This window comes from Cupressus sempervirens, chromosome 7 (genome assembly GCF_028749045.1).
Source record: "Cupressus sempervirens isolate cs-2001-9-10 chromosome 7, ASM2874904v1, whole genome shotgun sequence".
Taxonomy (NCBI): domain Eukaryota; kingdom Viridiplantae; phylum Streptophyta; class Pinopsida; order Cupressales; family Cupressaceae; genus Cupressus; species Cupressus sempervirens.
This window is the reverse complement of record NC_143124.1, coordinates 163771010-163777973: the sequence shown is the minus strand read 5'-3', so window position 1 is coordinate 163777973 and position 6964 is coordinate 163771010. Positions and strand designations below refer to the sequence as shown.

Here is a 6964-nt window from a genome sequence, read left to right as displayed (position 1 = left end):
TGTCCTCCACCACATCAACTTATATACTCTTGCCTTGGTTCTTCTTCTGTAACTGTCATCTTCACATCTGTCTTTGATGCATAATAGGTTTTCTTTCCATGTTGTTCTCTAACCCTTTCAAAATCTCCCAACTCAACTTGACTACCAAAACTTGTTTCCTACTAAGCTCTCCATTCTACAAAGGAATTAGGGAATTCTTCCTACCACCCTTCTCAACAATAAACGCATTTTTGACACAATCATGCATAACCCTACAATCATACTACCAAGATTTACCAAGTAATATATGACAACTACTCATGTCCACAATATCACACAATACTTGATCCTTATACTACCCAATATGGAAATCAACAAGACATTGTTTCCTCATTTCCAAAGCATGTTTGTCTTGTAACCAGCCAATCCTATAAGGACAAGGATGTCTTACCCTCTTCAAACCAAGTTTTTGAACCATCTCTTCAACAATTAGGTTACCAGTACTACCACCATCCATAATCACATTACAAATCTTACCTCTAGACTTACAACAAGTTCTGAACAAATTCCTCCTTTGACAAGGTTATAATGTCCTCTTAGCGAGAAACACTATTTGGATCAACAACTTATCCCCATCATGCTCAGATTCACCAATTCTTTGACCTCTTGTAATACATCGCTTGTTCTATCACCAACCTTAGGACATTCAAAAGATTTGCAACCTTCTTCACCACATCTATAGAAAGTACCCTAAAATGCACCTTTGTCTACTTTCTTCCTCCGTTCAATAGGTTTTGGCTCATCTTCCACAATTTTTTTTTTCTTCACCAAGTGATCTTGCTTCTCCTTCCCTCGAGGATTACCTTGATGTCTCCTCTTCAACTTCTCTTTTTCCCTCAAAGCATATAGATAAGAATATTCAATTGAATTAATATTCAACATACCAACCTCATCCTGAATATTGAATCTCAAGCCATTATTATATTTGGCCACCTTTTCCTTAGACAGTTCTCTATGTCTAGACTAAATAATCAACTTGTAAAACACCTTTGTATAATCTTTCATAGTCATATCCTTCTACTTCAAATTCTACAACTTCTTAAACAAATCAAGTTCATAATCAATACGAATGAACTTAGCCTTCATTTTAGTCACCATCAATCTCCATCTAGTGATCTTCATTTCTCTATCTCATTGCAATTCCATCGAACATAAAGCATCATGTCCTTTCAACTTAGTTTGTGTTACCCTCAATCTAAGTGGATCTTCAATATCCTCTAACTCAAAGTAGTCTTCTAATTCACCAATCCAATCAATCATTTCTTTAGGATTCAAAGTACATGAAAAATTAGAAACCTCCATCTTATGCTTCAACTGTAGTTGAGATCCAAATCTATCAAACTGACTAGCCTTATTTCCCATAGGTCTCTCAACTCGACCAATTCTACATTCACCACTCAATCCAACAACCTCAAAGTCTTTAACAACTTCCTCATAACCATCTTCGGTGCCCATATACTGAGCTACACCACCTATAGGACTTATGATCTCAACAATCATATCACTCTTCATCAACACCATCTCATACCTAAATTCTTCCTTAATCTTCTCTGAGATCCTTGCTTCCACAACATCATAGAGATCTTCAATTGCCCTAGGGTCCAATTGTCTCAGGTGCATCTTCCAAGATCTTTGAAAACCCCCTGTAACAAATCAACGAAATCCAACCTTCGCTTTGATACCACTTGATGTACTGCCAGTAGGACAATCCCCAAAAGAGATGTCCTAGCCCGCAACAAACAACCACACAATAGAATATAAATAATAACATAGAGATTTAGATCCACACAATGCCAATTTTGATAATAAGATTTTCATCCAACATGCTCAACTATAAGGTCTTCTAGTTTACAACCAAATACATCAACAAATACAATAAAGCTTCAACAAGATCTCGCAAGATCCAATCCTTACTAGTTTAAGTGCACAAATTGGTAGAAACCCCAAGAATAGTCTAAACTTGTGCTTGCAAGCCACCAAGCAACCTTCTTGTTTCCCAAGCTACATTTAGCTACTAGCTTTGCTCACACTTCTCTTCTCTTAGCTACTCATCTTCTCCATGACGAACGAAAATAGCTCAAACTCCACAAGACCCTCTACTTGTATTAAACCAAGCCACAACTTGGCCTAATTAATTGCATTAATTAAATGCACCTACATTAAATACACCATTCAAGCCATAAGTCGATTTGACAAAAAATATTAAACATGACATAAATTATATATGTAGGACATGCCCCAAGTTTACAATGCATAACTAATTCATACTTGACTGCATAAGAATACACACACTTAGATATAGGTCCACGTGCCAGCCAGCTATCCAAATCCAAGAGTGCACACACCAAATCCCTTGCATCAAAGCCCACAAATACAATCTCCAAAGCTCTACCAATAAATAGGAACACATTACCAACAACCACTAAAATGGCTCTAACTCCAAGATGATGACTCCAAACATCACACACACATAAGGAAAGGTTCCCCAAATGCCTCAAACAGATCCTCAACTACATGAATCATAACTCCACAAACTTGAGCATGAAGCCCCTTCATACATGATTGTTGACTTCCCTAGGATGCTCCTACATCAAATTAAGATACTAAAAACAAAAATAAATTTATTTAAACATTGAACTAGGTTAGAAATTGCATATACAAATGCACCCCTCCCCCTATGTATATTGCATGCCTTACATAAATGCCAATAGGATATCATTGGATTAGAAACAAACCCTATTTATATGATTATGTTGGCTATTAATTCCAATATCATGACAACATGTAGATAAGTAGAGTTTGATTTCTACCATTGTATCCCCTCTTTCTTCAATATGTAGGGTAGTTTTGAAGTATCCATCATTCCAGATAGATCAAAAGATAATTTAGAGGCAAGTTTGTCCAATTTTGAGCTCTTGTATAAAGATGACATTTGGTTTGTGAATTGTAAAGTCTTCTTAAAATTAAATTTTTTGTATGCAAGTAAAGGGACCCCTCACATCTCATGTCATGATTGAGCACTTCATTGGGATTGTGAAAATGACTCTATTTTTTTCAAATCTATAATTTCAAATTAATTCTCCCATGAGAAGTGTTGTTGCTGAAGTGTAATAATTCATAGGGAGGTCCTTACCAAGGGAACTAGGCCACTCTTAGTGAAGACTTGGAAAGGGAGATCTAGCTCTAAATGAAGACAACTAATGCCCATATCATTAGTTGACCTACGAGATGTCCTGTATTTTATTTTGATCATTACTTATCCTTGCTTATAAATGACTTCTTATCTGTATGATTACTTATTTGAAGATGAAGTTGCTACTAGAGTGAGAAGTGGTTTTGTTGAAGTGTAATAATTCATAGTGAGGTCCTCACCAAGGGATCTAAGTCACTCATAACGAAGACTTGGAAAGAGAGATCTAGCCCTAAATGCAGATAACTACTGCTCGTTAGTCTGGTCACTAGCTCATTTGAGATCTCCTATATTTTCTTTTAATCATTATTCATCCTTCCTTATGAATGGGTTCTTATTTGTATGATTGCTTGTTTGAAAATGAAGTTAGTATTAGAGTTGAGATTTCAACATAGAAAGGTAGATGGGGCTAGTAAAGGTTATAGTAATGTAGTTGATTTGAGAAGAAGATTTAGGAGACAGGGTTTGTTGAATGGAGGGGGAAGATGGAAGAACAAGGCTTGGTGGAGAGGAGACATGCAAAGGTAAAGTGGAATTTGTATAGGGTTTCGAGAACAATAAAAGATTGAGACTATTTTTTAGTATGCAAATTGGACAATTTCTTATTATATTATGATGAGCCACTAAGTGTTATCCAAAACACCGATGCAACAAAGTATACACACTTTTATCCCAAATATCTATATTTGATAATCTATAGGTTGTGGAAAGTTATTACCATCTAGGATAATCTCTTGTTAAGTGTCACACTATGATTATATAAGTGGTGTTTGATTTGTTCATGTAGAGCACAAGTTGGTTACAATAAAATCCAAGTAATTATAGTTTAATAGAACTCAAGTAATACTTGAATGGGGCCACTAAACATAATCTGTAAGATGCACATATAAGTTCAAGAATTTATTTTCATTATTCTCGAATCACATTACTCTCCCCATTAAACAATTATACCTTTAAAAAAATTAAACAAAAAAATTCTATCCACATTGAATAACAAGTCTTAAAGACATACCACAAAATGTATAAATAAATATTTGGCTACATGTTCCTTATAATCATACTGTAGATAGAAGTTTTTCTACTAATGCATATTCAAGTGAGCAAAACATATGCTCCTTAAATTTCATGTTCGTTCCTAAAGGAACCAACTTCTTTTGAAATTAGGTTCAACGTGATTTATAAAAGAATTCCTAGGGAAAAGTCCCTAGAAACCGTTGCGAGTTCCAACAACCGTGATATTTTTGTCATGTTAGACCTCAATTATTAATATTAAAGAAGCCCCAAGAATTTAACACGTGTACCAAACAAGAACACACATGTACTAATAGCTAATATTTAAAAGCTTTTTAAAATGGTCATTAGCTCATTTGTGCAGCCACAAGTACTGACACTTTTGAGTGATAAACAATTAGTGTAAAACATAGTGGGTATTAAGCAACACTTTGAAAGTAACTCACTCACAAAAGTAAACTTAAAAAATTGTTGAAATCCAACTCATGAGTTAGAAGTTCTAAATAGGCAAAGCTACTAGGAACTTTCACTTAATAAGAAAAATAAAATAAAAATATGTGGGCCCTCGCGAGAAAAACAAACAAATTAGAGGGCAAATTCCAAGCCACCCTGGCTAAGTAGGAATATTAATCAATACCCAAAACGCCCCCACAATAATTATATATTGAATTACCAAGCCTAAATTCCAAACCTAATATAGAAGGTTAGGTCTGGGAATATTACCAAGCGCTAAGGCAAGAAGCTCCTTTTCCTTTATATACCTGAAATAGTTGCTGCCTTAAACCCTGAAACGTCTGTATTCGTGGAGGGGAAGAACTGAACCGAAATTAGGGTTTAATAAATAGTGCTGTATTGTTCTCTTAAAATGGGCAACGATGATAAATGCATTTCTGACACCTCTTGTAGGAGGGCGGCTTCGGCTGTCCGGTGAACGTATTTGCATGATTGCTGAGCCCATTTTGTTCATCATTTCATCTTTGTATTTTTTTTCCCCTGTTTGCCAGGAAGAGGAAATGTTCTGAGAAAATGACGGTAAGGGAGCAGAGCATGAGTTAGTCTGGCATCTGTGTAGGTAGGGTTTTTTTTCTGTCTTTTGCATAGTAACGCTCATCTCATTTTCTCGATAACCAGACAATAGCTTGATATCTCCAATAATGGACAATTTTATTGTTATAATGGTTATACAATGCCAAATAGACAAAACAACACAAAAGTAAATACTAATCCACGCTGAAACCATGTTGGAGTGAAATCTGCTTAAATAATTTTAAGACTGGTTGAACTTAAGCATGGGAAACTTGTTTCCTTTCAATAAAAGAAGCTTTTCATTTTAATCGGTTTTTTTGTAGCTCCAGTTTCCCCTGCTTTCTATGATATTTTTGCTCTTTTAAGTTTTCCGCAGAATGGTTTCTTTTTGTTTTTAACCCTACAACCCACAGCATTTCCTGAAATCCCATTTCTTTGAGACCTTTTGTCAAACAGTTTACATACCGTGTCTATACTTCCATATATTCCATATATGTCTACGAGAGCACTTGCAAAGATGACCACCTGGTAAAAAGTCCCTTCCATTGATCTTTATACATATTACAAAATCCCTCTGTCCTCTAGAGTTGTGGAATGTGGCATTTGATTAAAAGATTCTGAAGCCTTTTTGATAAATCCCTTTTGCGTATATTGTGCAATCATGGCATTTCATGAGACCATTTTCCTATGCGGTTTCCCGTCAAACAGTTCAGGACATTTTGCCATACATTTTACGTGCCTGGATACATGTTTACCAGGGCAGTTGCAGGAAAAAGTTCCAAAGTTCCTTCTAATGGTGGATATCATACCCGGTTCCAAAGTTCCCATTTTGGCACAGGCAGAGAGGATGGTATCAAAAATTGCAGTCTGCATTTAAACCAGCCGATTACATTTGAGTAAAAGTTTATAAATCCTTTCGAATTTACACATTTCGTGCAAGTCCTGCAACATGCCATGCATGTCAACGAGAGCACATTTCGTCAAACAGTTGAGGTGCGTTGTCTATGCTTCAACTAAAGTCATCTCTTTCTCTTTATACGTCTTACCAAATTTAAAGATCGGCTCATTCATTTAGAGCACATTCATTTAGAACACGTAATGGATGTATTGTCACGAGAATTTTCAAGACGTAACAGATTTACTGAGCAAGACAGCACTTTTCAAGCTTCTTGTTTATTTGGCATTATAAGCGTGACGAAGTGACGAAATGCACTTGTCAAGTTCTATTTATGGAGTGTTTATCCTCCCAAATTTAGTATTGAGAGTTAAGTAAAAACACACACCGATAAATAGTTTTGAAAGCGTAATTTAGCAAATTATTTGCAGCTAAAATTAGTGAATTTCTGATAATTATCTTATTTATATTGTTACAGCAATTTGAAATTTCAAGCTGTTAAGAAGGCACTTTAAAATGTATTTCTGTCCAAACTTTTATAGCAGAGCACCATAAAAAGTTTGTCATTAAGGTGATGCATTGTAGAAAACCATACTAAAATATGAGGAATGGATCCAAAGCAGTCTTTATGATACAATAAGAGTAAAGGTTTAATAGAGGAAGAGACGATGTTGTTTGAAGCTTCAATTCGATCATAAAGGATGTTGTATTAATGTGGATCCAAGATGTCAACATTGTAGCCTAGGTCTAGAAACTTAACCTATCTATTTCTAAAATCAAAAACTACTAGAAGTTTAAATAAT

At 35.3% G+C, this 6964-nt stretch overlaps 1 non-coding gene across 1 annotated transcript; it reads left to right on the top strand.

The window, feature by feature from the left end:
* The first annotated feature begins 5108 nt into the window (after window positions 1-5108).
* On the top strand, window positions 5109-5195 carry LOC149546030 (small nucleolar RNA snoR1). The gene has a single exon (XR_016354961.1). It is a non-coding gene; the product is annotated as a small nucleolar RNA snoR1 (small nucleolar RNA).
* Window positions 5196-6964: the final 1769 nt, after the last annotated feature.